The sequence below is a fragment of the Falco peregrinus genome, chromosome 2 (genome assembly GCF_023634155.1).
Source record: "Falco peregrinus isolate bFalPer1 chromosome 2, bFalPer1.pri, whole genome shotgun sequence".
In the NCBI taxonomy this organism is placed as follows: domain Eukaryota; kingdom Metazoa; phylum Chordata; class Aves; order Falconiformes; family Falconidae; genus Falco; species Falco peregrinus.
Window position 1 is genome coordinate 85,027,227 of NC_073722.1, and position 27,885 is coordinate 85,055,111.

The 27,885-nt window shown below is 48.4% G+C and overlaps 2 long non-coding RNA genes across 23 annotated transcripts in view; one reads left to right on the plus strand and one right to left on the minus strand.

Moving 5' to 3' along the window:
- Positions 1-3,617: 3,617 nt before the first annotated feature.
- On the plus strand, positions 3,618-26,744 carry LOC106112225 (uncharacterized). 20 transcript variants are annotated; one of them, XR_008745824.1, is made up of 9 exons: positions 3,618-4,032; positions 5,482-5,656; positions 5,986-12,854; positions 13,981-14,908; positions 16,450-16,547; positions 18,930-19,114; positions 19,833-20,997; positions 21,982-22,098; positions 23,047-23,814. It is a non-coding gene; the product is annotated as an uncharacterized LOC106112225 (long non-coding RNA). The 20 variants fall into 20 exon arrangements; XR_008745832.1 differs by lacking the exons at positions 3,618-4,032; positions 23,047-23,814 and adding exons at positions 25,790-25,967; positions 26,609-26,744 and having other exon boundaries at positions 4,039-5,656; positions 21,369-22,098; XR_008745834.1 differs by lacking the exons at positions 3,618-4,032; positions 23,047-23,814 and adding exons at positions 25,790-25,967; positions 26,609-26,744 and having other exon boundaries at positions 4,039-5,656.
- Positions 22,088-27,885, minus strand: part of LOC114011022 (uncharacterized) — a 28,629-nt gene continuing 22,831 nt past the window's right edge. For 2 of the 3 annotated variants that reach the window (XR_008745842.1, XR_008745841.1), the window contains 3 exons: positions 26,690-26,867; positions 23,707-25,819; positions 23,060-23,173 (listed from right to left, as the gene is read on the minus strand). This is a non-coding gene — a long non-coding RNA (uncharacterized LOC114011022). Of the gene's footprint in view, positions 22,247-22,517; positions 22,584-23,059; positions 23,174-23,706; positions 25,820-26,689; positions 26,868-27,885 lie in introns of those variants that run through there. The other variant, XR_008745843.1, reaches the window with a different exon arrangement.

Consider the following 27,885-nt stretch of genomic DNA (forward strand, 5'->3'; position numbering starts at 1 on the left):
AAGTGGAGGCCAAGAAATCTGATTTCTGGCAGGCAAGTCTGTTTAACTCAAGAAAAACTGCAGGTGTCTTGGAGATGGTAAGTGTTAGGTTTTTTCCATGCTTTCCAAACAGTGGTCATGTCCTCAGAGTATAGAGCTCTACTGGCTCTACCTCTTTTTTTTTTTTTTTCTTTCCTTTCTTCCTTTCCTCTGATGCTCTTTAATTCAGGTGGGGTGTTCTTCAGAATTCATTTTTTTTCCTTCCCCCTGCCCCCCCAGAAAAAAAAAAAAAAAAAAGGTCTCAATCTTTGTTGTTCTCTGGTGAAAAAACTGTCTCCTCCCTGGCCAGCCTGCTTTTCTTTTTTTCTTGAGATGGTAATGTGCAACTTGAGACACCTCAGTTCAGGGCCACCCAAGCCTTATATTTCAGCTCTGAAATATATCTCCCTGTATCACATGTAGGTTGTATGTATGTGTTTAGCATCAAAGCACTCCAAAATGTTTAGCATAGTCATGAGGACCACATAGCTACCTTTGAAAGAAGTACGTAAGTGTATCATCCATCTTTCAGGTGAAATGAATGACTATCAAAATGAATGTATATACATATTGGTTTTACTCGGGTTGGCCGGGTTATATCTGTCTGAAATTACTTATGGGCAGTGTCATTCTTATCTTTCATCACATTGATACTCAGGAGCATTTGGGTTCTTTTTTAATGCACAAATATTAAACCATTTGGGCATGGGGCAAGTCCAGATCTCATGGGGTTGAAAATGAGGGAGTGTGGTTGGGTTCTTCGGTCTGGGCAGAGGGTGATTGGTGTCTTTGTGTCAACAAGGCACCCGAAGGGCTGCGTAGGCTGTGTGCCTCTGTCGTCCTGGGGTCTGCTGGCACCAGGCAAGGGTACCCTACACATGGGGCAGACTGCGTTGGTGTGGAGTAGTGGAAAGCAGCAGCTTCTGCCTTCTGCTAGGGCCTGCTGCTGCCTTGTGGGCAGAGCCTTGTGCCTCCGAGACCAGGCGGCCACAGACTAAAATGATCCATGCACCCGGAAAACGGATGCTGCTGGGAATGGCATTTTTTTTGTTTTTCGCACAAGGAAGGCTGTGAAGACACCAGCATCTTCAGTGTTTCACCAGCCATGGATCCTAAATACTGTACTGCAATTAATGGTGACTTGATTGGAGCGAGATACAATTTATTTTTTTGGGTGCATTCCCAGCGCCCTGTGTATGGGCTGTTGCAGCTCCCACTGATGTTGAGATGGAGGGTCAGGCCGACACAAGTGTGTTTTCAGATCTGGGCATATTTCAGTGCTGAGCTGGGAATGCTGTAAGCACTTTACTTGAAGATGTGCAGGTGACCTGGTGTGACTTAATTCTTTCGTGGTGATGCTTCGCAGTCTCAGGCACAGCCCCACTGTGCTGGGTGCAGAGAAGACAAACTGCAGGCAGCTCAGTGAAGCTTGCAGCTTATAGCCTGGGTGCACCTTAGACAAGCCTTGAAGGTCTTCCAGAGGCTTCATCCCCCCTCTCTGACGCTGCATTTGCTGCACTTGTCTTAAGTGGCATTCTTAAACCAGCTCTCAGCTTTAAGTCCCTGCCTGTCCTTGGGAAAACATTCCACCTGGTCTTTCATCAAACTTTTATCTTTAATCTTTCACCCCTCTCCCCTCCATAGGAAGCATCAGGAAAAAAAAACCCCACAGTTATAAATATTAAAAGTTTCATCTGCACTGAGTGAACAACCCTTATCAGGCTGCACACCTGCTGCTGCTACTGCTCTACAGGTCTCCACAGACTGGAGATTATAGATGCTTTAATCATAGTGTGTATTAACTGGAAGGCCAGATTGAAGTACCAGGCAGAGAGCGCATAAGTCACTCCTGTTATTATTTGATTTTTATCAGATTTGGAGGGGGGGAGACAGCTATTCTGGGGTTTTGTTGTTGTTGTGTTATTTCAGTGAGCATAAAAGATAGTTTTATGAAAACACTGGCATAGTCCCCCAGCCTCCCCACCCATCACCGGCTCCTTCCCCCGCCAGAAGATAGTGATAAGGTCTGCCTGTGTTGCAGTGGACTGCCCTTGGTTTATTTTCCTGAGCTTTCGTTCATTTAAAGTCGTTTAAAAGTCATCCCAGCTTGAAGGTAAAAGGCAGAGCCACTCATCCAAGAGCATGATGAACTTTATCTTGTGAGTCAAAGGTCCTGGTGATCATGCTGTTTGTGTTAATCAGCTTAGATTCTTAGTTTAAACTGCTCATGGGGGAATGGAGGGAAGTGTACATTTACATCTGTAAATGGATGGAAAAGTGCAGATGGCAGCCAGGTAAAGGCCTGCCCCAGGTAAAGGGAGCTCTGTCCTGGGGCAGGGTCAGTGTCTGTCCTCTTCCAGCACAGTGGGACAAAAGTATGCTTGGTTGCAGGCTGGTGTCCTCCAAGAAATTAAGCTTGTTTGTGTAAAATAACTCACTTTTCACACCATACATTTGGGTATCTCAAGGGGGTATTTGGAAGTCTTAACCACCTGGGAGCCCCCCTCTGCCCCTTTGGTTTGCATGTAAGCTGCTCCCAGCGTACCGGAGCTGGACACTGAGGGAGCTGATAAATCCTGTTGTAGCTCCAAAGGGACCAGGTCTACAGGCTTCCAAGTGCTTACAAAAAACCCAGTAAAAGCGCTTAGCCCCGCTGACCAGCTGCTGTTAGCATCAAGGTGGTTTCCCAGCCCTAAGACAGTGAACACTGCAATGCAGCCATAACCCCTGTGTTTTCTACTACTTAGATTTGAAAAACAAATGAGCTGTCGGGTAATTTACAGCTCAGGCAAAGAGGGCTACAGGATCTCGGTTCGACTGACACCAGCCTTCTCCAGCACTATCGTAATCAATATTCATTAACTGAAGTCTATTGGACTTGGAGATTTACTGCTATTAATAAGCCAAGAGTCTATCTCGGTGTAGTTTATGAAGGAAATGTCTGTGCATAAAAAGAATTGCTTTTCTGCAGTTTCTTAGCCCTGTCCCTGGGCTATGCTTGCATCTCTAAAAAGAGAACTGGAGCATGTGGGCAGAGACAAAAGAGAGAAACCCGAGAGAATCCGCTCTTCGGGGCCTGCGGGATGGTGCCGCTGCTGGTGCGGGGCAGCAGGGCCAGGCCCCGGCCCGCGGCTGCGGCGGCCATGAGGGCAGGGGGCGGCTGCCGGCGGGGGCAGCGCCCCGCACTCGCTGCAGGGGCTGGGGGGCGTGGGCGCACGGCACGGCTCCCGGGACACTCGCGGCGTGGCTGGCGCTGCCCTTGCCCTGGGGCTGGCCCGTGGGGCCGGGGCCGGCTGCTCCCCCCAGCGCTGCGCCCGCCGGGCCGCGGCCCGGGAGCCGGCGTGTGCCCGCGGCGGTGACAGCCCGTCCGGCGGTGGCTTTGCCCGCTGGTGGAGCCTTTCGCCCTCGTGCCCGCAAGGCCCGGCCTGACGCCGCTGGGCCCGGCGCGGCCCGGCTGGTGCGGAAACGCGGCGGCGGCAGGTGAGGGGCGGCGCGTGGGGCCGGGGGCGCGGGCTGAGGGGCCTGGGCCGCGGGGAGCGGGCTGGGGGCGCGGGCTGAGGGGGCCGGGCCGGGGGGGGGGGGGGGGGGGGGGGCGCTCCCCCGGAGGCCTCGGCAGGACCCCCAACGGGCAGCGGCGCAGCCCCGGGGTCCGGCCGGTGCTTGGGGGCTCCTTCAGCCCGGGCACACCTCGGACCCCGGCCTGCGGGGTCAGATCCCCATCAGGTGTCTCTGCCAGTCTGTGGGAGCCCTGTCAAGCTGTCTGCAGGTGAGCGTCCCAGCCTGCCTGCAGCGGGACTGGCAAGGAGGGGAGAGGGACCATCTGGCGCGGGTCTGTCCGTCCGCCCAAACAAGGGCTTCACCTCAGCAAACGTGGGCGAGAGCAGCTGAACATCAGGCCAGTGCCCAGCATCCCACCATGGGCCTAGAGAAGAGTCTTGTGGTCTCTCCTGCCCTTCAGCCTGATGGTGGACGAGATGCTCAAGCACTAGATATCGAGGAGCCGGCAGCACCCAGGTAAACACTCATCCCAGCCCCCCAGCAGGAGCTACCCCTTTATCACTCTATAATTCATTGTAAAGGCTCGCTTGATGGTTTTCTACCGCGTGGCAAAACAGAGCAGGATTCTGTCTGTTTTAGCTGTTTCCAACATTATTCATTACTGCTATATCCAAACGCGATCTTAGTTTGATAATAGGACTCCAAGCAGTGATAAAATAAAGTGAGATTAAAATAACTACATAATAAAATTCTAGATTAAGCTGAAGCTATGGTAAATCTTTCATAGCTGTAGAAAGGTAATAGCTAAGCTGCATGGATTCAGTATTTTGTTGAATGGCTGTGATAAAATGTGTTGATCCACATTATAGCTTTATGGCTGTTTCTGTATAACAACCGTTACTACAGTTCAGCTGTAGTTTAGCACGTAAAGAGATCTCCTCTGAATTTATAACTTGTTGCATGTCTTTTGTTTGGCTTTTATAATCTCTGAGTAGCAAAAAAAAAAAAAGACTTGTGTGGTAATAGGTGATGGGTATTGCCTTGACACAGGGGCTGTTAAGAAAATGGGAAGGGCGGGTCCCTTCTTCCCTGATCAGAACTCTTTGGTTTACTTGGGTCGGCAGGATGCCCCTGCAAGTCCTGATTTAAGATTGTAGCTGTAAAGGAGAGAAGAGTAGGGGCTCACAATGCGCTTCCTGAGCAGCCAGGATAGCTGGTGCCCACTGCTGGGGCTGCTGGCCTCCCCTTTGCCTCGTCTCCCACACGTGGAGCGGCGTATCACAGGTTTTACAGCCAGGCAGCTGGTCATTGGTCCCTTAATGGCAAGCTGCCTAATGGCCCAATCAACCTCCTGGCCACCACTCCCATCTGCCAGCAACGATGATGTGACCCTTGGCTTTTGGTTGAGGCCTTGTCATGGTTCTGAGGCCACTTGAGAGCTGTGACTCATCTCGGCCCCATTGCTGATCGCCAGAGAAGCCTGCTGCGTGCCTGATGGCAAGTGCTGCTTCCTGAGGGAGGAGGCTGCACGGCTGCCTTTGACGTGATGCACCACCAGCCAGCTGCAGGGACCTTGGGCTGCTGCATGCATCCAGTACCCCTCGTGTAACATCACACGGTTCTGGTTTGTGAAGGGCAGACCCAGGCCAGGGGAGGCAAACGCAGCGCTGGGAACTGGGCTGGGGAGAGCTGCCCAAGCCCCAGGCTTGGCTCAGGCTGCCTGTGTTCAGCTGGGCAAGAGCTGCAGCTGTGATCACCCACAGCAGCGATGGGGACTGCAGTTCCTCCTCAGGCACAGCATCTGGTGCAGCAAGACAAATGCTTCCTCCTTTTATTGTGCTGAGCTCGCAGTACAGGCCTGCAAATCTGGGAACCAAACTACTTGCGGAACAAGTTACAGAACTTCTTGCTTTGAAGAACTGATGGTACTTTTGTGTTCTTTTGATTTACCGTTTATTCTTTCAGTTCAGATCAGTGATCCGGCGCTTGGCTCTGCTTAGTGTATCGATTAGTCCAGAATCCCACCTGCCACTTTGCTGCAAGGTATTGTAAAACTATTGTGAAGCCCTAAAACATTTCTGAAAGAATATAAGCCTCACGCTCTCCTTGCCAAGGAGCACCTCATGGAGCAGCTTTGAAGGTAAGCAGGGGAGGAAGGTTACTGGAGCAGGCTTTTAAAAGAAAAAGATGAAATTACTTAGCAGTGTGATCCAGCCAGGGACTCACGGGTCAGGTACGTGGGGGTAAGGCACAGTGGTCAAATGTTTCTCCCCAGCAGAACATCCCTCTCCAAGGACCCTCCTTCACTCTGGCCTTAGAGCTGGATTTCAGCCCTTCCAAATCAGCTGTTGTTAGCAAAGGAGGCCCTGAATTTTGAATGTGCAAAGAATTGTCCCTGTAGGCTAGAGTTACTTACAGAGTATACATGATGCCTGAACATTAATGTATGTTTCAATATGCACGTTACAGAGTAGATGGTAACTTCACTAAGTGCAATGACGTCGCACCAAAGATGGATTCAGCCTGGGGTGTTTGCTGGCAAATGCACCACCCTCAGGCCTTGCTTGTTCCCCCCAAACCCTCAAGTTTTTGTTGACTCGTGAGCCAGGAGTATCCCAGAAGAGAGGCAGGGAGCAGGAAATAACGGAGATACGTCTGTACATTGGAAAGGTAGGTTGCTCCCTCGGAAAAAATTATCCCAAGGATTAGCAAGTCATCAGTAGATAAAACAGCACACTCCAGCTGAAGAGAGTCCCTGGTAGATGAGGAGATCAAGCCTGGAGGGCTGTTGTCAGAGAAAGCAGCAGGGCTGAAGTCTCCAGTAGTCTGGGACTAATTCTGACCCTGCCTGTAAGAGGCAACAGCAGTAGTGGGTACAGTGTGGCTGGGAAGAGAAGGTTGATTTGCTTGGCAGAATATGCATTTTAATTGCTCCTTTTCTTTCCTTTTTTATGTGATTTGATTGTGAATTATGTTTTCTGCATTGGTAATTAGAGGGTAGAGCAGATGGTGAGGTTTTGGCTGAAGTGATGTAGCCATTGAAATAACTCATACTGCTGGCTGACAAGTTTCCTAGGAAAGGGTGTGTTGTGCTGACGGAGATGTGCTGGGAGTTGCTCTGACAGAGACCTGCCTGTTCTTTAAATAGTCTGGAGTAGATCTTTAAATGATAGAAATTGGCATGGCCCCACTGACATCAGCATCCAGGCTGGCTTACACCACCTAGGAATCTGTTTGCTGGGGAGAAACTGTTTTGCCCGGACACCTAGGGATGCCTGTGCTCACACTGCATTGGCAGTTGCCTGCGCTGTGTTTGTTTGGGCGCCGCAGGCAGCCCAGGGGGTGCTGGCTGGGTTTGCTGCCCAGTTCCAAAGGGGCCACACCACAAAAGCCGTGCAGCACTTTGCTGAGCCCACGAGCTGTGGGCTTGCTGGGCGGCTGAGGAGGAGGGTGGTGAGCTGCCCTGGGAGCCTCTGCAGCTTTTCCAGCTTTGCCGGCTGTCCTGGTTTCAGCTGGGACAGAGTTTGTTTTCTTCTCAGTAGCTGGTTCAGTGCTGTGTTTTGGGTTTGGTGTGAGAACAGTGTTGCTACCACAGGGGTGTTTTTGGTTGTTGCTGGGTGATGTTTATGCTCAGCCAAGGCCTTTTCAGTTTCTCAGGCCCCGCCAGTGGGAAAGCTGGAGGGGCACAAGAAATCGGGAGGGGACACAGCCAGGACAGCTGACCCGAACTAGCCAGAGGGACATTGCACACCACAGAGCCTCATGCTCGGTACATAAACTGTGGGATGGCTGGGAGCCGCCGATCGCTGCTCAGGGACCGGCTGGGCATTGCTCAGCAGGGGTGAGAGGTTGTATTGTGCATCACCTGGTTTCTTTTCTCCCTTCCCTTTGAATTTAATTCCTTCCCTCTTCTCCCTCCTTTTAATTATTACTGTTGTTATTGTTATTATTAGTGGTTTTGTTTTATTTTGGTTCAATTACTAAATTGTTCTTATCTCAACCCTCAAGTTTTACACTCCTTCCCGATTCTCCTTCCCGCCCCTCTGGGTGAGGGGGAGTGCGCGAGCAGCTGCGTGGTGCTTAGTTACCAGCCGGGGTTAAGCCACGACACCCTCCCAGGCTGGCACCTTGTACCCTGCAGGTTTGGCTGCCCACAGCTGGATAGGCTGAGGGACAGATAGGCTGAAGGACGGGATGCAGGCAGAGCATCCTACACAGCCAGCCCACCCGTGGGGGACAGCTCTTCACATGCTCGGGAGATGCCTGGCTCTGCCTTGTCCTCATATCCTGCACTGAGAAGCAAGACCTGGTAATCCAAAACTTCAGCAGAAGTTACAAAGCTGAACTTTGAGAGAGAAACCTTGGGAAGGTGCTAAAGTTCAATGAAGGGTGAAATCCCTTTGTCTCTCTCTGTGTTAGCCAGACACTTCCATTCATCACCTTCCCGCTTAGTGATTTGCAGTTAAAATGTTGGATCAGTCTCAAAACAGTGCTGGATCCTAATTGTATTTTTGAAAGGGAGAGAAAACCCTTCCTAGAAAGTTGCTTAAATATGTTTTAGACTTTCATTCATGTCTTCTTTTGTCAGACATGAGCTTTTGGTGATGTGCCAGTATGCAGAGCCAGGGAGCTGAGCTCCCAAAATAGGCTCTTCTGCCACCTTCCAGCCTCCTCCCTCAGAAAGATGAGGTGGGTTCCCTCTGCCTTTCTCCGTGCAGTTAGAGACCTTCTGCTTTCCTTCAGAAGCCCTTGGCATGGTGTGTCTGGTTAACGAGGCTCAGGAAACGCTGACGGTTCAGTCCCTCTCCCAGGCTGGCTGAAGGACACGTGTTTATGGCATTTAATTCTGATAAATGGCAGACATGGAGTGTAGCCCACCTCAGCGCTGCGGAACACAGGACTGCCTTCCTGCTGAAATGCATGTGGATGAGTGGCTTACAGCCCTGCTTAGCGCTGTCTGCCTCTTCCACCTTCTAGGAAAGCTGGTCTGGGAGGGAGACGCGGTCAGTGCTGGGTTAGAGCAAAGGCTCATCCCAGTGTGGGACAGCACTGGGTAGTGCGCTTTAGGGTGGAATTGAGGCTGTGCCTGCGTGCACCCTGCAGTGCTTTGTTTGCTGCGCAGAGGCAGCAGGGCACCACGCTGGTGTGTCCTCCTGGCCTCGCCATACGCCCTCAGCAGTACCCAGGCACCTGCCCCTTGCCCTTGAGGCAGTGCTGATGCAGCGCTCACAGGTTTTGAGGCATAAAGGCCCACTGAGAAGATCCCCGTAACAAATCAAACCTACTTATCGTGGGGGCATGTGCCTGCTCAGGCAGGGCTCTGTTGGCTTCTGAAATCCAAGGGAGGAGAGGTGGGAGGTTTTCAAAGGGAGCTTTGCTGGCCCTGCTGGCTGCAGCCAGATGGAGGGGCTGCTCTGTGATAGCATCCTTCATCTTCTGTAGCGATGCGGTTACTTATACTCTCTGGCTAGTGCTTGTAAACACTCACAGATTTTTATTTTTTCTCTTTAATACAGCAACACTGTGAGCTCTTCCATTTGTAAAATCTATCTGAAAAGAATTAAAGAAAGATATTTACAAATGCACACGCACGCACACACATATCATTTAAGACAGCAAATAACTAGGAAAGGCGAGACAGTAGTAATTCACTCTCGTTTTTCCTCTGATGTTTTTAAATGCCCCAAGTTTTCTTCATATGGTTTATGATGTTATCATGCTCCTGTCTAAACTACTACCTTAAAATACATTCTGTGGGGTTATTTTCTCCATAAAACCCTGACAATAATAATTTCCCCTGTAAAACCTTCAGTTCCTACTTGCACTGTAATTTTGGATCTGCCAAGCCATCCACATCTTTTGATGGCTACCAAATTGCAGGCTTGCAGGTACCCGCTTTCCCTGCCGCCGACTCATAGGTCACATTATGCCACGCTGATGACTAATGCCCTGAGCTGCCAGAGGTGAGCTCGCATCCCCGGCAAGGATGGGAGGACAACAAGAGGTGTGTTTAATGGATTGTGTCCTTTTAATACCAAGAGTGCTGTTGGGCCAGCTCGTGCTCTGTCTGAACACCATGCTGGTGACCTTGAAATGGGCTCACTAAAGGTGACGTGTTGAGAGCAGCCCCTCCCTGCCCCAAGCTGACAAGAAGCCTTCAGACCTTGAGGAGGAGGAGCAGGAGCCCACCTGCAGGTCACCGCCTCGGAGATGCTGCCCTTATTGCCTGGTGTGTGTTGTTGAGCTGACACTTTGATTTTTGGTTGCAGCCCTCCCACCCTGCTCCAGCATCTCCCCTCAGTCACCTCACACATCTTGTAATTTGTGCTTAGCCCAACCAGAGGCTTCTTGGAGGAACAGTTGTAACCTGGTGGGTTTTCCTTATCTTTGGAAAGCGTTCCCACGTTAACCCCATCCTGGTTAGGTCTGCAGCAAAGGCTTTGCTCTCTGATTGCAGGTCTTGCCAACTCATTTATAACAAGAAAAACATGGGGCATTGCCAAGCCATGAGAACATCCTCGCAGTACCCGACGCTGTGCCTCTGGACAGTATAATTTTTCCTCTAGGTTGTTTCAGATTGTCTGAGGAAAGCACAAGATTGTTTTTTAGGGGATTTTTTGTTGTTGAAGTCCTGGTTTAATTTTTATATTGAACTTTCAGCTTACTGTATGGAACATTTTTTGAGCATCTGAGGTATTTATATGTATGAGATAAATATCTGCTCTTAACTTCAAAGTACACTGTTGGAGAGCTGTCAGGGACTGGGTCTGGCTTAAGCAGGAATTACGTGCCCCAGGTTTCGAGATAGAAAAAGCACGGTGTCCTGTTGCCTGAATATGTAATTTGTCTTGTCCAACAGTTGCTTCAATCTAGTCCCATGCAAATGGTAATTCACCTGCTGGGACTCCTTCAAAAGCTTCCCGTGTACCTGCACCTGTAACCCACACATCCATCTGCCTGTGTGCAATGGCACCGTGCTGAAAGGCATTGAGCCGCTGCGAGAGCCAATGCCTTTTCCAGTGATACACAATGATGGTTTTGCCAGCCTCTACAGAAGGTGTGGGCAACCGGGTGATGTGCAGAGACTGCTCATGAGTTCCCTCAGCTCTAGGATCCACGCTTCTTGCACGTCGGTGGAAACCTGGAGCAGTTAATATTGCTCCTCCCTTGCTTCCTTGTAGCTGAAGTGTTTATTCCTGTGCGAGAGGAGGAGGAGACGGTGGCGGCCAGCAGCCACTGCCCCGTTCGCCCCATGTTAAGGACTGTAACAGTGAATCAAACCCTCCTTGCACAAAGGAGCTCAGGAAATAGGGGCTGTGGGGTTTCTAACCCCCCTCCCCTTACTGCGCTGGACTGGTTTAGAAGAGGCACTGTAGCTGTTCGTGCAGGGCTGCTGCGGAGCTGCTTTCTGCCGAGCAAGCAGAGGGGTGTGAGGTGAGGAGGACCCTGGCTCCTAAGGCTGCTGGTGCTGCAAGTAACTGCAACCACCAGAGAGCAGCCCCTGGCCTTTGGAAAGGCATGGCGGGGGGGGAGGAAAAATGACTGTGACATGAGAAGGGGTTGGGAAAGAGATTTGACGGGGGAGAAGGAAGCGTAAACAAATCTGGTGTTAAAAATAATTAAAACTATTAGAAGAAAAAATAATTTGGCATTAGCTTTAGAAGAAAATGTACTTGTCTATAAGTGCCTGAGACAGGTTAACTTATAGGGTCTGGTCGTGCCTTTCCCTAAGGAGCATCAAAAGCAGTGGCAAAAAGAAGCACTTTTTTCTTCTAGCTGACTTTATATGGTGAAAATCGGATGGTAACTCTCTCTTGGACAAGGCGATTCAGCGGCAGCTTTTGTCACCAGGCCGGACCCAGCTGCGGTGCGATGTGCTTCTGCCCCCCAGCATCCCCTCCCTGCCGCGGGGCTGAGCCAGCTGGGTTCCCAGCTTCGTGTGTGAGTACAAAGTCGATGGGGAGTGTCGGTGAGTGCAGGGTCGGTTGGAAGGTGTTTTCAGAGAGCTGCTAGGCGCTAAAGCTGCCTGAACCGAGCCCTAAAGCGAAAAGGGCTGGACCTGTCTTGTGGTGCGTGGTACCTGCTCCCCAGTGCTGTATTCAGGGGTGAGCAGCCCCAAAGCCCTGGTGATGGGCACACAGGAGTTTGTCCAGGGGAGCGATTCCTGGTGAAGATGGGCCGTTCAGCTGCTGCCCTGAGGCCAGCCCGAAACTGTCTGTCATGCACACACTGATCTCTGCAACTAATCCAGCGGTTGCATAGCGCAGCCCCTGTCACGTCTCTTGAGCATCCTGCTTCACCACGCAGACAGCCCGTGCTTTATTCTGGCCCCATCACCCAAGGCTTCTGCCTAAAGCTCCGTGCAGCCCGCAGCAGGGCAGAGCCCACCAGTGCATGCAGCAGGGTGAGGGCAGTGAGGGCAAGCTTCCCAGCCCTGTGTGTGTGCCTGCTGCGCTGGGACCGGCTCCTGTGCACCGCTTGAGTGGGAATGCAAATGCAGCCCTTTGCTAAAGCCATTTGTGTGTTTGCTCGGTGAGGGTACAGCGGGAAAGGTGACCCCTGGGCTGAGCCAGGCAGGGTGAGGGCATATTCTGGGAAGGATAATGGACTGTTTTGAGCATGATTTGGGGATCTATATGTTAAAGCCACTGCTTTGTCTCAGATTAACTGGAATTGCTATTGCAGAACTGAACTGAGCGAGGCTTTCTGCCTCATTTTGCCCTTGAAGCGCTGATTCAAGGGGATACTGTGCCTGTTACACTCTGGGCCGAGCTCTGCTCTTGGTGACTCATTCCTCTTCTTCTTGGGGCAAACCCATCACCCAGTGGGGCCCTTTCTCGTGTTTCTGGTTTGCTTTTCTCCTCTCTTTCCCCCCCTTTATTTGTTTTCACAAATAAATGTACCAGTGCTAGCTAAATCACACACCAGTAAAGTTTATCACTATTTTGGAAGAGCTATTAGAAACATATTTGTCATGGAGTCAATGAGGGGAAGTAAATTAGCAGGACATCTCATGGATGAAAGCGTGTATCTTTTTTTTTTTTTTTTTCCTTGCTGCCCAGTTAGCTCTTAAATTTCTCTAAAGCTGACACTGAACAGCAGAGACAGCAGATTTCTTTCTTCTCCTGCCTTCCTTTTATGTTATATATAATTAAATACTGTAGAGAATATATAATTTATACTTGTTAACTATGTATGATGCAACTTGTAAGGATAAGGGTAAAACTATTGTCTTTGTCTAATCACAGTTCATATTCCAAGGAACATGCTGCATTTTCATCCTAGAAGTGTAATTCTGAAGACCAGCACCGAAGTAGTGGTAACAAAAAAATTATATGGTAGGTTGGTTATGTGTTTGTTTTTTTGTTGTTTTCTGTGGCTTTTTTTTGTTAGCATGGTAATAGCATTTGCATTTAATTTTTCGACAATAAACGTTTGTACTTGTCACTATTTAATAAGCACATTAGCAATGAAAAATGTGTATAAAAAAGAAATAAAATGTGACCACGTTGCAATTAGCCCGTTATATGTATAATGATACAGCTTGAGGAGTTCCCAATGCAGTGCTAGTTTCAGAAACTAATTATAGCAACTGCATTGTAAATGGAACCATTGGTATCTGCTGCCTTCGCATCCAGCAGCTGAGCGTCATTGTTCGGTCCTGGAATCGATCACAGGGAAAGTGCTGCATTAATGGGGGACGACGAGCAGCCCCAGGCACTCTGTAGTCACGTGGAGGCAGCGAGGGTTTATCCTGTGGCAGATATTTTTCAAGAGTATTGTCATGACAACTGTGTCAAGGAATTCCATTTCCTACCCTTGTTACAGCCGTTGTTAAGTGAGAATTGAATCACGGCATTCAATTTGCTGTTTAATTTTTGTCCGTGCTGTGGATGTGCTGGATTTCATGCCCTACACGTGATACAATTGCTGTAAACATGAATACTTGGCACCTAATTGTACCTTTCCAGGCTTTTCTAGACAACCTGGGGTGTGTGTGTATTGTTTTGCCGTTTTTGGGGTGGCTGGTTAGTTTTGTTGGGTGGTTGGTGGGTTTCTTTCCCCTCAAGCTGGATTTGGTGGCATTACTGCGATGGCAAAGTGAACAACCGGAGAATTCAGGTACTTTGAGAACCGTAAATGTGCTTTTAATGCAGTACCTTACCCCACCGCCCGCCTGGCCCGGGGGGGTTCACAGGGCAGCCCCAGCCGGGGCTGAGGGGGGCAGCTGAGCCTGGGAGCAGGGCACGGGGCATGGCACTGCCTGGCTGCCCTGGGGGCACTGTGCCTGCAGCCGCAGCAGCCTCAGCACCCCGCTGATTTATGGGTCCCTCCGGCTTCCAGGCGGAGCAGAAAGCCTGGGAAGGTTTTATACAAACCGCTCAGGCATTTACTTGTTTATTGGACACTTGTATTAATTAGTCTTAAAAACTCAAGCATAGCTTTATTTTATGTTTATTACAGGCAAGAGGCAGAGAGAAGGTCTGAGGAGTGAGCCCATCAGTCCCAGTGCTGTGGCATCGGTTGTCCCCAGTTGTACCCAAATAATGTACCAGCTCAGCACCAGCACCCTCCCTCCCACAGCACCAGACCCACGGTGGCTTTGGCGATGGGGAGGTGGGTACGTACCCATGGGTGCTGCCATCGCCAGCACACACTGCACCCGGCGGCACGGCAAGGCTCTTGGCCAATGTGTGGGACGGGCTGGGGGCTGTGATGGGGGCGGGTGCTGGCAGCAGCGTGGGTGCTGCAGGAGCGGGTCACACGGCAAAGGGTGCAGCCAGCAGTGCCGGCATCTGGCCAGGAGCCAGAAATCCATACAGGTGTGCCTGCCGTTTAAGAGGGCTGATGGAGTGCTGCAGCACCAGCGATGTAGCCCTGATCCCTGCGCACACATGCAGCTGGGCAGAACGTGCAGGCACTGCTGGGGTGGGCATGCGGCTGCAGCCCGCAGCCGAGATGGGCTGCCAGTGCTCTCCAGCAGGGCTGTGCTGGCCAGACTTGGTGCTGTACCCAAGCTCGGTGCTGTACCCGAGCTCACTAACCTGTAGCTGGAAACGGCTGAGCCGGCCTGCAAGGCGGGAGGGAATGGCAAAGACCTTCAATTTGTGCCAACGTGCACCAACGTTCTGTAGCATCATCCTTGCCCAGAGGCAACCTCTGTACTTGTCTCCTTTTTGAAAGTGTTTGCTTATTTATTTATTTATTTAAATTGTGTCTGAGGCTCTGAATAACTGACAGGGCAGAAGCAGCCTTTGCTTCCCTGCGAGCTTGCTGATGAGTGCTGGAGCTATTCTTGGCTCACAGGCATCCAAGTGACCACACTAAATGCCAGAACATCTGGAGCACCATCTGTACTGCCAGCTTTGCACAACACCTCAACTACTGCCTGGTAAGTCTGAGCTTTGCTATACAATAGTAAAGGGTCATTTACAGAATTGTGTTTGTTTCAAAAAAAAATGAAATTGGGGCAGTAGTTTGTGTCAATCCACCCAAACTTGGAATTTGGAAAGCAGGAGCAGGACGTGTTTGCAGCGCATGTTGCTTTGGTCGTTGAGGAGGCACTTTAAAGCACTACTCCTTGCTGCTGCATCCCTGGCTTTGCCATCAGGCTGAGGCTTTTGCTCTTTCCCTTAAGCACCTCACTCAGTACAGCTCGGGGTACAGTGTTAGAAAGCCAGACGTTGATTTGTGGCATTTTTAGCCCTTCGGTTTGAGAATCTTTGTTTGATGCGGAGTTGCCACTTTGGTGTGGGGTTTTTTTTTATTGCTTGCTATGTACAGTAATGCCATGAATGGCAAAAGCCCAACTGATGAGCTTTTTTCTCCATATTGACTCTCAGTGTAGCAGATAGAATCCATGGCTGCCTTCTTCCCCTCCCCAGGCAGGCTGGGGCTGGGTGCTCTGCAGATCCCTGTCCAGGTCTGCAATGCTCCATTCACTTCTCATTTGTAAGTGAGATTAACAGAAGCGAGGGCAACACAATACTGGGGGGGGGGGGCATCAGTTCTTCCACAGAGTGAACCCCTCAGCACCTCCAGAACAAAGCCACCAGTCACTGAATGAAACAGTACTGAAGGCAAAGCAATACGGAAATAAGGTAAAAGTTAATGGCCAGAGAAGTGCTGCTTGTCTTCACGCAACCCATAAAGCCAGAGCCAAGACAGCAGCCTGGGGGAGCCGGCTGCGGCGTGGGTCGGAGCAGGACTAGCTGGCGATGATACCTGGCTAGCCAGGGTTTCTTTGCCATTACTGTGGTAGCTACAGCAACTGACTCACATCCCATTGCCTTTGGGAACAGCAGGACCTGCATATTGAAGTGGCATAATTATTTTTATTGGATTTTTACATTTAGTTAGCTGCCTTTGTACAGGGGCCACGTCCTTGACCTATTTGTGGCACTTCAATCAACAAGCTCTGTGCAGCAGTTCGCTGGGAAGCCTGCCTTTCGCGGGCGTGCAGCCTTGGCAGGGTCACCGTCGCAGGGCTGGGGTGAGCTAGGAGAGATTGCTGGGCGATAACTGGGTGTCTGCCGGCTGGTGAGAGCACCCAGCTGAGCACAGGCTGTGGGGCAGGCGCGGGCTGTGCATGTGGAGCCCGAGAGGCAGCAGCTAATTCAGGGCAGCTGGCACACAACGGCGTGCCCCTCCTCCGGCCGCGTGCTGCCGATGGGCGTGAACACACGAGATGTGGTCACAGCGAAGTGATCACCCCTTGAGCTGGGCAGTAGCAGACCTGGCGTAGCCCCGGTGGGGCTGTGTGACTGGTGACAGTTGAGTGGCCACTGAGCGCTGCTGGGCAATGTGGTGCATCATTTGGCGACTGCTGGAGGGGGCTGCAGTGCCCAGTATGGCTGGGATACCCTGCCCTGGGATTAACTTCCACATGGCCTCGTTGGTGGCTTTAAATGTCAAATCTGTGTATTCTTACAGGTTCTCCTCCTGCTGCATGCTATGTTGCATGGATGAACAAGTTAAGTTCCAGTCCTGTACATCAGGAATAAGCTTCAGTTCTCATGCCCCGTTTAAAGGTATTCCTCAACTTAATTAAAATGAATTATTTTTGCTAAAGATGAGATATCTGCTAGAGGAAGGAAGAGGGAAAGGAGGCTTGTGTGGTACCAGCTTTCATGTTTCTGGTAAAGGCTTTTTCCTGTCATGTGGCAGCTGTGGCTTATTTATGGAAAACAATAACATTTTGAATCAAACTCTTAAATCTTGCAATCGTGCCTAAAATACCTAACAAAATCTCTTTTAGCTCCCTGCAGATAAAGGCTTGCTCTTGACAAAGCAACTTTCCTTCTCCTTGGAGTTGGAGAAGTTTGAATCTAAAGTTCAGGCAGGTGATGGAAGCAACATGGGCTTGTGATGGTGGGTGGCAGGTCTGTGAGACACGCAGCAAAGGAACTGGGCAGCGATTTAACCTTCCTTTTTGGTGGTGGAGGGGTAGAAATGACAGGTCAGAAATGAGGTTAGCAGGTGGAAGAGCTTGCTGGTCCGTTACCATTCAGTCCAACGTCCTTGATGCCTGCACCCAAGAGCTAAGTGCAGGACACCAGAAGACAGGGAGGGGAAAAGTGTGCAAGTTCCGAGGCAAAGCTCCACTGGCATCAAGAGTATTTTTAAGGGTTGTGTGGCTGAGAGAAAAACACCTATTTCCACAAACAGTGGTTTGAGGATCAGTAGGTGCCGGCACTGTGGCTGGAAATCCTGGCACCAAGTGCAACTCATTTCCAGGGTCTGGCCAGTCAGACAGCTGGGGCTTCCCATCACAGCGGGAACCTGTCAGCGTCCCGTGGCACCTCGATGGCCGTGCTCCAGTGACCCTCTGCAACTGCTGCCTCAGCAGCTGCCAGCACTGACTCGTGGGCTGGAGCTTCAGAGCTGATTCGAACCATGGTCATCACAGGCCTGTTCCAGTGATGGGCAAGGGCATTTTCGGGGGTGAGACCAGGTGGATTTGCTCCTTCCACTCCAGGGGTTTGCTGCAGGGTGCGAGCAACGTGCTGCAAGCCCAGTGGGGCAAACTGGCTCCAGCATCACGTAGATGATACAGAGCTTTGCCCTCTGCTCCATGCCCACACACCAATGCATTAGGGCTTACGCTTTTGGCAGGAGGCAACATCTGAGCTGCTCACCAGCTGCATTGCAGCTCTCAGGAATTTGCACTGAGCACTATTGCTCCCACCTGCAGAGGAATCGGGAGCTTCACATGTCTGCAGGTACTGACAGTGTTCAGCACTTTATTGCATAAGGCCTTGGAAAGGCAAGGAAAAATGGGGCAGAAAAGGGTTTTCGTAGTCTGAGGAAAATGACTGGATTACTTAAAGGGTACAGCTAAGCCCTAGGCACAAAGCAGAGGTGCGACAGCCGCAGCCAGTGGCCACAGGTTTGCTGTCCGGGTGCCTGAGGGAGGCTGTCCTGGGAGCACGCTTGGTCCAGCAGCCTTAAGCCAAACAGCCCCGCAGGCACCACGGCAGCCTTGGTGTTGGAGATTTGTTAAAACGGATGTATATAGCCAGATTAAAGGTAAATCCAAAGAAACAGGTGAGAGAAGCACAGTGCATTAGCTTGTGTACTTGGTGTGTATTTCAGGGTGTGCTGCTTTCATCCTGCCGTAGCTGGTGTAAATAACCTCAAGCCTCTTTCCAGGCTGTAGCTCACCTTTGGCAACATCCTCCTGGGACCACTGGACTTACAGAGCTCCTCTTTCCATGTAATGTATCTGTGCTCCCAGTTTGATACACAATAGTCTGTTTTTCTTCTTTTAAAGCTTACCTTTCTTCTTAGTTTTTAAAATAAACATTAACTTGCTGTTCATCTTTTATTTCCTTTTCATGCTCTGAGCAGTGAGTAATTAGAGCTGCATCACACTGGAGAAATTACAACAATATAATATTTATACAGTTAAATCTGCATAAGTATAATATCTTTGAAAAATAGCAGGCTGCTCTAAGGGAAATTAATTATCCCATTGGGACAGTCATTATTCTGAAACAAAAGCTCTCAGTTTTCTTTGCCTGCTTTCATTTTGAGCATTTCTTTCATTTTAAGTACTGGCCACATACTCCAGCCCTTTTTCTCTGTGGCTGGAACATAAATAATAATTTGTTTAAAGCAGTGTAAAATCTGTCTTGGAAACTTTTACAGATATCATGAGAATATTAAGCGACTTCAAAATTAAGTCAAAGTGAATTTTGCAGATCTGTTTTTGTGGCTATATATCATTACTGGTCACCAAGCCGGTTCAGCCCACCAAGTGTCATTTTCCTTGGCTGTTTTTCCATGAGTTGTTGCTTCTTTGAGGAACATGACTCCATTTATCATAATAAGCATTTATTAGCATCGTAATCTCTACCCAGGCCATTACAAGCCATTGTATTTAAGGCAAAATTTCTTTTTTTTTTCAAAAGGGGCTGGCACTGCTGTACATGGTGTACTCCAGTATCTCACATCTGCACACAGGCCTTGGAAGTCAGACTCTGGACCAGACAGCCAGAGGCTTTGAATACAGCAACACGTGGCATCTATGGCTTCAATCACCAGCTAACTTCTACAGTTGCATGGAGCTACAGAGGGACGTTGTGGGGCTGGCCAGGTAGGAGGAAAACCCGTGCGTTGTGAGCACCGGGTGCTGCAGACAGCACTGTCCCGCACAGCTGGGAGAGGGCTTCATAGCCCTGGATCCAGCCTGTGCTGCCACAAGCCCAGTATTTTGCAAGATGCAGCCTGACTCACATCAACTGCTTGAGGCTTTTGCCACCTTAAGAGTCCAGTGGGAAGCCAGCCTGAAACCGAGTCCGTGTGAGCTGGCCTAAATAGTCCCATTTTTAATAGTGCTGAAAAGCTGCAGTGCCATATTTGTAGAAGTCAGGAGGCGTTTCTGCTTCAGCAGCAGCTCCTGGGCACCAGATCAGTGCTAGTCTGCAGCCCTGGCCAGGACCACATTGCTGCATTTTAAGCAGGGTAAGGTCTTCTGTGCTATCTGCCACCTCTTTTTATTTTTTGGTCATTACGTGACATTAGCATGAGCTGGCCTGCTGGGTTTGTGTTGTGAGAGCAAACCGCGTCCTTGAGGTCAGCAGGCAGCAGGTCCTCCAGCCTGCAGTCCTCCAACAGCCTCTCCCTGGTGGGTAACAGCTCTCTGGGTGACACTGTGAATTACGGGCATCACTTACACTGCTTTTGCTTTAATGCACTGATGTCGGGCTGCCATTATTTTTACAGACCACAAACTTTGGGTGGGATATTAATATTTCTGTATTTTCTACAATGTACTAGGAAAAAAAATCAAAAAAGTCTTTGTCACTATGCAGGCAAGTTTCCAGCAGTACAGACGTACTGTTGAGTACTCGAGGAACCCCATCTCATCCACACCCAAAACCTATGGGCAAGTCTCACGTGCGTTTGGAGGAGCTTTTGCAGTCAAGGTGAATTACAAGGCTTCTTGCTGAATCCCTGACAGGTACAAATACTTAGTTATCCTTGGCTTTTCTGCTGAACCTAATCAAAGCCATTGCTTATTAAAATCCTATTGTCTCCGCAGTGAAGAACAAGGACAAGCTTCTCTGCAGTGATTTAATACTTGCAGCAGTTCAGTGTAAGGATTTATTATGGCCAGCTGAAAGTGCAAACACACACTGCCCAAGTCATTACTTCTAATTTGCCACTTCTTTAAAAAATGTATACACAAGGGTAAAACCTCAGTCCTTCTTTACAGTTCAGTGTGATCTCTTCTCAGTCAGGGGAACAAAACAGAGCACAACCCCTCACCCTCCCCTTCAGGCAGAAGGACATTAAGATTCATCGCATTTAAAGGCAGAGGGCCATGCTTCTGCTTTAGACTAGGTTGTTTTAGTGGGATGGGTTTTTTAGTGTTTTTAGACTAGAAACTGGTCTAAAAAATTTTAACTACTCAGATTTAATGGTTTAAATTGCCAGTTTAAATTATCCAGTTATACCTGTGATCCTCTCTGAGAGGATCCCTTGTCAGAGGAGAAAAGACAGGTCTGCTTCTTCCCGAGGGGCTCAGCCCTGCAGCCTTCGGTGCATGCAGACGGCTCTGGACCCCTGCACCACACCTGTGTTGCAGCACGAACCCTCCATGCGGGGTCACATGAACTGCACTAATTAAGAGAATGATGTACTTTTTTTTCCAGGTAATGAGCTTTTCTTTGTGAATCAATTTTACAAAGGTTTCAAGGACTGTATCATAATAAATAAGGCACAAAGATAAATGAACAAGCACAATTAATAAATGTAATGTATCGGCGCTCTGAGCTTTAAAACTGCTTATCTAATCATACGTCTTTACTCACAGTATTAAAACTCTTATGCTACAAGAGTTGTAAAACAATTAAAAAAAGCTTTAATGGTTTAAAGAAAGTAAAGGCAATGTGTGCTTTTTCCAGGCTATAGGTGCTCGGTGATGGGAGCTCTGGCTTGGCAGGCTTGCTGAGGACCAGCGTTTACATCTCAAAGGTGAGCCACAAAGGGAAGCTGCTGCCTTCCCACGCCCACGACCCCAAACTTGGGCGACAGATGGGAGATGAGAGCACCATCACACCATTCCCCTGTAAGCCAGGGGGATTCTGCTAGCTTCCGTGGCTACTTCTTCTGCAGCCTGGTAAATCACACCAGTCAGGCACTCAGACTAACGTCGTCTTATCCTTAATTATTGCACAAGTCCTAGTTATAGCAGCTTCTTACTATGCGGGAGGAGTTTTTTCTCTCTTTGGCATTTTAGTATTTCTAAACAGTGTTTGCAGCTACTTTCTTTCTCACTGCTAAAGCCACAAAATTTACAATTCTGAAAAAAACAGCCAACCACATCATGAACTTTGTCTTGGCAGGTGTGGCCGTGCCCCACGCTGCAGGGAGCACTCCCCAAGCCCACCCTTGCAACAGTACCCCAGCCATCCCGGCTCTGGCTGTGCCAAGGGAAGGCGACCATTCCCAGTGATGTTGCTTGACTTGAAGTACAAAGGTCCCTCTCTTCGCTGTCGTTTAATTTGCACGTAACCCTTACGGTGAGATACTTCTAGTTCAGATTTCGTGTGTATGCTTACTGGATTTAACGGGGAGTGTTTCCCCAACTAATTTTCACTAGCAAGCTGTACAGGGCTGGCTTCTGCTTTACTCATTTCCAGCTGCTCCCTCCCTACTCCAGGCCTCCTGCATAAGCAGTAAAAATGAAAGCAATAACCCCAAAGCCCACATTTTCTCTCCCTTCCTGGTGCTGCTTTTTCATTTAGCAACTCACAGGTTTCTCTCAGCACACGCCCATTAATTTGCCCCAGACTTTATGCTCCAAGAGCAGCTCTATCTTTGTATCAGAAAAACAAAAAGGCAAGGTTAGATTTTTGTGGTGGCCCCTGACACCCATGTAGGATGGGCTCCCTGAGGGATTTCATTTCAAAACCCATAATCTCCAAACGTAACAAATCATACACTCACTCTGCCCAGGTGAGGGGTCTGGAGCCACGTGGCGCCTGAGCTGCAGCTGGTGAGTGATGCTTTGCCTGGTCGAAGAGGCTGTCTCCCTCCATCCTTCTCGAGGCTGAAATTTTACATGGCTTTCAGGTAAAAGGAAAAAAAGTTGCTGTCTTTGATTATGTTTTATCTTTTTGTGCCAAAAAGTGGCTTTGAAAGCAGCTTGTATGGCTGATCTATGGGCACCTTTCTCCTGTCATTCTGCTGTGACCTTTTCGCTATCCTTCCAGAAGAAAATCTGAAAAAAACCAAGAAGGGAACAAAAAGAAAAAAATCAACTAAAGCCAAACAAAAAAGTTATAAACAGATATTTTCTTTCTTCTACCTTCAGAGAGTGAGTTGGTTTTTTCCCCCCCAGCAAAAGCACACGCCTGCTTTACAGGCTTCAAATCTGATGGCAGAATCAGAACAAAATGGTCAAAGCTGTTGGCAGCAGAGTGCTGTGGACAGAGCATCGGGGAGGTACAGGCTCAAAACAATTTGCACTAGTGAGCAGTAAGGTTTTTTACCTGTGGAAAAGGTCACACTTGAATTTCTATTTGGAGTTAATACTTCCCTGGAGAAGAGACAGATACCTGATGGGACAGGAATTGAAGGGGGAATATAAATATGAAGAGGAAAAATGAAACAAAAAAACCAAACCAACCCTGAAAATGAAGTGGAAGATTTGGCCAAATATGAATGCATTAAATTCTTCAGTACTGGTGAAATTTTGAACAGAAGCTTACAGGAGATTTAAGGGCAGTTTCCAGGTGTTACTGCAGTCTATACTATTTTTTTTTGGCCAGGTCTGGAAACTTTGAAGTATCTTGGAAAAGGAAAGCTTTTGAATGATATCTCATTCTCCTGATAAAAATGAAAAAGCCACATAAATCAAAGCGTCTTAAGATTGACTGCTTTTATAACAGCATTTTTTTCTCACAAGCTGTATTTTCATATGTCATATAAAAACATTCTGGTTCCAAGATTTGTCACTGAACATTTGGTGCTTTTTTTATCATTACCTGAATCTCAGGCCCCATTTCCATCTAAACGCAGGTGAAGGCCTTACCTGGCTCCATTTTGGAGGACGCCGCCACATTCCAGCAGCTGGGAAGAAGCATCCCACCCCATTGCACGCGTCCCAGCAGAGGCCACTGTAGCAGACAAAGTCAGCACCGTCCCTCTGTTAACAAACGCATTGTCACAAAACCCTCAGCCATGAAACACAGCGAAGCCGCTACCTCCTTGCCAGAGACCTTATGTTTGGTATTTCCTGTGCTTTTAGCCTTCTAGCACGCTGGTTCGGCTAAGCTGCATGCCATCACGGTCAAACTACTGCTGTGGCTGCAGCACGGGCAGCGGCACCAAAGTGCCCGACACCGCTGCTGAAATACAGATTTCAGGCTGGGGGGTGGGGGTGGTTCTCTTTCCCCTCCTCCCCAGATTTTGAATCCCTTCAGGAGGTCATCGCAAAGATGGTGAAGTTGGTAGAAACACAAACCTGACCTCTATTCCATGTTTTCTGCAAGTTCACTGTCCCAAATCCGTACTTGCCTCTAAGCCAGACTGCAGGCTCTGGTGATGACACAGTCACTGGTATAGATAATTTGGCTCCTCAATGTTTTATTTGTGCTTTGAAAAAACATCTTTGAGCAGTTTCTTAAATGTCATTCCTTGCAGTATACAGAGCAGGCAATAAACAATAAAATTATTCACCTTGAAGAAACCATCTGCTGTCTTAAAGGACATCACCAGGTTTTTTTGTTGCTTTGAATGGTCCTCTGGGATGCTGTAAGTGTCATTAAAACACTGTGTTTCCCATCAGCTGCGTGCCAGACTCGTTTTGCTTTAGAAACAAGAAAGATGAGGGGTAAAATGAGCAGAAATTTCATTCTCTATTAGTTTCTATATTTCATTTATTTTGTAAACGTCTTCTAGAATGCTTGGCATTTGAGTTACTCTTTGTAAGCTGCATCAGAAGGGTTTAGCCCCGGATGTGTGGCGGCCGGGGTGCAGCAGGCTGACCCGCTTGCAGGCTCCACACACGGCGCCTTGACAGTCGCTCTCTGCCACCTCAGGGCAGCTGGCCTGCGTGTGCTTTGCAGGGACGATGCTGAACGCAGCAAAGTGAGGTTACAGTTAACCTAGGGACATCTGTCTCCATTTTTCTCCCGTTTTTCTCATCTACTCTATCATGGATGGAGAGGACATTGCCATTTCCAATGGAAGTTCAACTCCCTTCCTCCTCCTCCCCCTCCCATGCCTGCAATATATATGCTGCCTGCTTTTCTTTGATCCATTCCTTTATAATGATGACACGCCTCGGATACGGCAGCGTAGCTCTCTGTGCAGGGAGATCCATCATGGGCCAAAGAGGACTTGTCTCCTGCTCCCAGCAACAGCAGAGCTGTGATCCTTGGGAAAAGGCAGGCAGAGCTGTTCCCTACCCCTCTGCTAATTACCAGCCCCTGCTCTCCTCACAGCCTTTCTTGGTTCTTTCACCGAGATTAAAGCAAAAAGCATCGCAACGCCCCTGAAAGTCCATCCCCCCTTCACAGGAAGAACCTGAGGCTCAAGAAAGAAAACACTGCAGCAACATCCACCTCAAAACCAGCTCTCACCGAGCTGCTGGGCTGCGGCCGAATTAAAGGTCAAATAAGAGGCAGTTTTCTGGAAAGAACAAAGGTTGAGACCTGCATTGGGAATGGGCTGGGAAAAGTGATGGGTTTTAAAAATAAAGCTCCATTGTTTTAAATGCTGCGTTGTCTGGAGCGAGTTAGCTTCCTCCTACTGAAAGCCTGCAAGAGCAGATCACTGAGGCAACAGTCTGTGCCATGCGGGGTTCAACGTTAGTTTCAAGGTTATGAGGTTTACTGCTGGAGGCTAAATTTACTATAAAAACTTTCCAAAACCTAGCTAATGTAATGAAAAAGCAATCAAACGTTAAGAAAGAGCCATCGCATCAGAGACAACCCACCGTTATTAATCTAGCTAAAACGAAAGGCTAAGGTCTCTTGGCCTTAAAAAATAAAAATAATTCTTTTTTAGCTCTACAGCCTTTAACAGTTTTCACCAATCGATGAGTTTATAAAGAACATTTTCAAGCTAAACCAAAGCTCCTTTTAAAATTAAATAAAATTTATGCACAATAAAAGCAGCTCAAGGTTCCAGTGACATCAGGTTTGCTGTTGTGGTTCCTGATGTCAGAGCACCCTTTGATGGGATTATTTCTCACATGCCTCATTCATTATTGCACCCGTACTGTAGATTTCATGTGCCAGTCAACAATAAAAAATACCCTTGGCGACCTCCATTACATCCTGCAGTTAATTTGCGTTCTCACAGAGTGCTTATATTTACTATGAGTGATAATCATACATATGCATGAGACCTTAAGTGAGGGAGAATGTGCTCAGGAGCTAATACAGCAGGAGGTTTGCCCAGAAGAGATGTCAAAATCAGTTCACTTTTGTTATATATGAGTAATTTAATTTCCTCTACAGTGTTATTAGGGCAAGAATGAAGTAACATTCTTTGGCATAATTGAAGCAAATCCCGGCAAGACATGAGGATAACAAAGCCTTCCCATCTCGTCATGTCAAATTCTTACCTACTATTCAGTGCATACAGATGCATTCTTTGTGTTGAATTAAATTGTTGAGTTGAGTTTATTATGTCCCATGACCTTCAGCATATTTACTGTTAGATCTTTAAACTTCTGCCTTTATTTTACTCCTTCACAACCAACCTCATTTCTGTGTCAGACCGGAAATAACAGTGACATTCCATCCTTTTCCAGGTCTCAGTTTTCAGCAGCAGTTAGGGTTTTCTGCCAAGCACAGTGAGAGGTACCAGTTACCTACGGGATACTGAGCTGCACCAGGGAGCTCATTCCACATTTACCAAAGGATAGTCACGAGATGCTTTGAGCCACCTGGGTCCATCAATAACATTTCAGCTTGAAAAAATACTACTTGGTAAGTTAAAAAAAAAAAAAAAAAAAAGACAACAAACCCAAATTCCGCTCACTCTGTTGTGCTCTCCATCAGTGCCAGAACTGCTGTGTCCACACTGTGCTCCACACATCCAAACCCAGGCCTAGCTCTAGCAAAACATAAGGCATGCTCTTACAGCACAGCCACAGCGTTCTGGGGAACTTGGTCAAGATGGGAAAAACGCTGCACTCTGCTTTTATTATCTGCATATATGTTGATGCAGCGATTCTGGGATTTTTAAGGCTAGAAGAAAATATAATCGTCTAATCTGACCTCCTGAATTACACGGGATCACCCACAGGTAATGGGTGCTGTCTGATGTTGGAGGAACCCAGCAAAGGCATAATCTGCCGTTTTACCCTGTTGTAGACCACTGTTGGTGAAACTGAAATGAGAACCCTTGAACTCTCTCTCTGCCAGATACGGGATAGAAAATTGCTTTCTGGCTGGTTTAGGCAAAGCTGCATCAAGCTAAGCTGTAGATGAAATTATTCTTATACTTATTGCAAGGGCTGCTATGACAACAGATGAATGCTGCAGGTAATTTAATTACATTTCTGTCAGCCCCTGTGCCTTTCAGGAGACAATGCAGAAGCCAACAGCATTTTCTTTTAATCTTGCAGGTGGCACAGAAAATGTCAAATTCTCCTCCAGAGGGCCTAACGAGAGCATTTCACTTGAGTCATGAAACATTATTTAAGTACCTTGAAGGATCACTCCTTTTTTTTCCTAGCATCTCCAGTTCCACACGTGTGTTCCCTCCGTTGTTTCAGAAATCGCGCTGCACAGCGGCCCTTTCTGTCCCTCTCGGTGCTTGCAGGCTGTACGGCACACCTATAGGCTCAATCCTGACACGCTGACTGCACCCCCCTGCCCAGTGCCCTGGGAGAAGAGGAGATAAACACGTGAAAGTCAGAGTTGTTCACCCAGCAGGCGAGACCACGGAGAGAGCTGCGGTGCCCCCCCCCGGCACCAGTCTCTCTTGGCTCAAGGTTTGGAAATCAGCCCTCACTTGACTCTATTAATGGGAAACAGCGCTGGGGGATGGACGTGAGGAAAGTTCCTTTTTCCCCGTGATCATGAACTGTGCGGCAGGGAGAGGAAAACAACTGCTTTAAGGACAAAGTATTGACTGACAGAACAGAGAGGAGTTAATAGCTATTGACTCCCACTTGCTTTAAGTAGGTCACACAGCGCAAGAACATGTTGCACGTCCTTCTCCGAGGCGTGTGATAGGCAATGCCTGCCATGATGAGCACAAGTTTAAGTGGTGTTAGGTACGTGCCACTCCATCACACCGCAGGACAGGGTTTCATAGGCAAAAGTCCTAATTGCCGTACAGCTGGAGGAAAGCCTGCGCTGACGGACAGCACTGACTTCAGCGGGCACTGCGGGAGCTCAGCAGGACTTGAGAAGTGATTTGCGCCTTACCAAAGCTGGACTCAAGATTATTCAAATAATCCTGTAATTTACATTAATTAAAGCAGGAACATGGCAATTATCTACTGTTTATCTGAGGAAACTGTCTGAGGAGCAATCCTGCCATACCAGGGTATAAACTCCGTTGCCATGTAATTAAGTCATCGTTACACAAGCACCGAACAAATGCGCAACAAGATTTAGATAATACATTAAGGCAATAAGAAATGCCCAGGCATTTAGCTGGCATCGAGGAAATTAGCCACAGCAAATTAGATATCAATGAACACATTTACTACCATGTCAGTTATTATTCTGAGTATAAATTGAAACTTAATCAATTATTTCTCCAGAGCTCTAAGGTAAACTCATATTAGGAATTAAAAAAAATACTGTTGTTTTACAAAGTTATGTCTGCTATATGTTTTAATGACACTGATGAAGCAGATACAACATCGCTGCCTTGTCCCCAGTACCTCCC